Source organism: Aplidium turbinatum, chromosome 4 (assembly GCF_918807975.1).
Source record: "Aplidium turbinatum chromosome 4, kaAplTurb1.1, whole genome shotgun sequence".
Taxonomy (NCBI): Eukaryota; Metazoa; Chordata; class Ascidiacea; order Aplousobranchia; family Polyclinidae; genus Aplidium; species Aplidium turbinatum.
In genome coordinates, this window is record NC_137475.1 from 25,477,137 (window position 1) to 25,479,142 (window position 2,006).

Here is a 2,006-nt window from a genome sequence, read left to right on the forward strand (position 1 = left end):
AATGTTTATCGTAAATATATCCTCCATCTTTGAACCGTTCTGCTGGGAGTTCCTTCCAAATGCCCACCTATTGGTGCACATCCCTTGAAAGGTAATTTAATACTAAATCCGATGCATGCAAAATTTAAGTGGCACGTGTTGCGGATTATAGTTCTATTCGAAGATGTTTGAAGTGGTGTCAATTATGCAAAAGTCGTATTATTTTAATGTTTATCGTAAATATATCCTCCATATTTGGAGCGTTCTGCTGGGAGTTCCTTCCTAATGCCCATCTATTGATGCACATCCCTGGAAAGGTAATTTAATACTAAATCCGATGCATGTAAAATTTAAGTGGCACGTGTTGCGGGTTATTGTTTTATTTAAGGTTTTTCGAAGGTATGTCAGGTCGCATTTTATGCCTCGCACTTATTCACGGATGACTTTTTTAGTCGGAAAGCGGAAAAACTATTCTGCCAGAATGACGGTGGTGTGTTTTGGTATTACACTTTAGCCTACTTCATGGGGTCGAATTTTTAGTCAAGGCCGACTTGAGCTCAAGTAAAGTTTTAAAATATGGCCCTTAATGTCTTCATTTTAGATACTACAACCAGCCTATCAGTTTTCTTCACAACGGCTCATCATGCTCATGTATCTTTTACGTGGACCACCATTTCTCATAACTTCCACTAGCCTATTTAATGGTTGCCAGCTGGTGCAGCTTCCACTACCGGTACTTTGGGATACAAGTTGGCGAGCTAGAAGCTGTCCTTTTAAAGTTATTGAATTCACCAAATTGATTATATTTTATTTAGTCTGAGCTAGTTAACAGCAAATTGCTTAACATCAGATTTTTGGGCAAAAACATCAAACATTAAAAAGTTACCCAAAAACATCAAATTTGATGTGATTACATAAAGAGTGGCATCGCTGTTCGCAATTTACATTTACATATCTTTCCAGCTTAAAAAAAAACTGATCCGTGTTTCCAATTTAAATTTGAAGTTTCATCACAGTCTCTAGAGCAGTGGTTCCCAACCTGGGGTTCGCGGACCCCTTGGGGATCTGTGAGAAAGCATTTGGGGGTCCGTGATTACCTTGATGAATTTGGAAAAAAAACTTTGATCTATATGCACGGATGCAGCACCAGCTATGCAATTCAATTCAATTTATTTTTCTTTGTCATAATGCAAAAGAGATGATATTGTGAAAAAGAAATACAGTAACAAAACTAACAAAAGGAAAGGTGGCAAAACCTTAATGGTTTAAGACGTGCATGAATGGATCTAATATTGCGGTATGCATCAATAAATATAGTTAAGCACGGCCACCAAACCTGATACTTTAAAATAAGTTGATGAATTAGTTAAGAATCAGTCGTCTCCTCGTTCCTGGAACAACTGGAGCGCCAATTCTTAAAGCAATGAGAACACGACTGAACCCAACATCACAAAAACAAACTAATATAGCCTACACAGTTACACACACATATTGAAATTACGTAAGTCGTAACGGACTATCAAAACAAGGACTATTTACAGATTTCATACAGAAATAAAGTGTTCGCAGCAACGATATTAAGTAGCCTATATATTGCAGAACAAATACATAATATAATACATAAATAAATACATAAATACATACATAAATAAAATATAATACATAAATACATAATGGCAGCTCATTATCAAGATAAAATAGTTAAAAAAGCTTTGTTTTTTTAAATTAATTTCCTGCGCATGTAAGAGCATAAGAAGCATGATGATATAGCAGCGTGTTTTTGGTATTTCTAATAAGAGTTGAATCATCTTTTATAGCGTCAATGAGGGATGGAGTGTTTTTGGTATCGCTAATGAGAGGTGGAGATTCTTTGGTAGTGCCGATGAAGGATGTAGTGTCTGAGTTGTTTCAAGCATCTTTTCCAAACCAACCTAAATAATAATCTTACAAAAAGTCAAGCGATCCTCTGAACGAACATAATAGCTTATAATAATCAGGGAGTAGTTAGATGCAAGCTGGTAGTAACT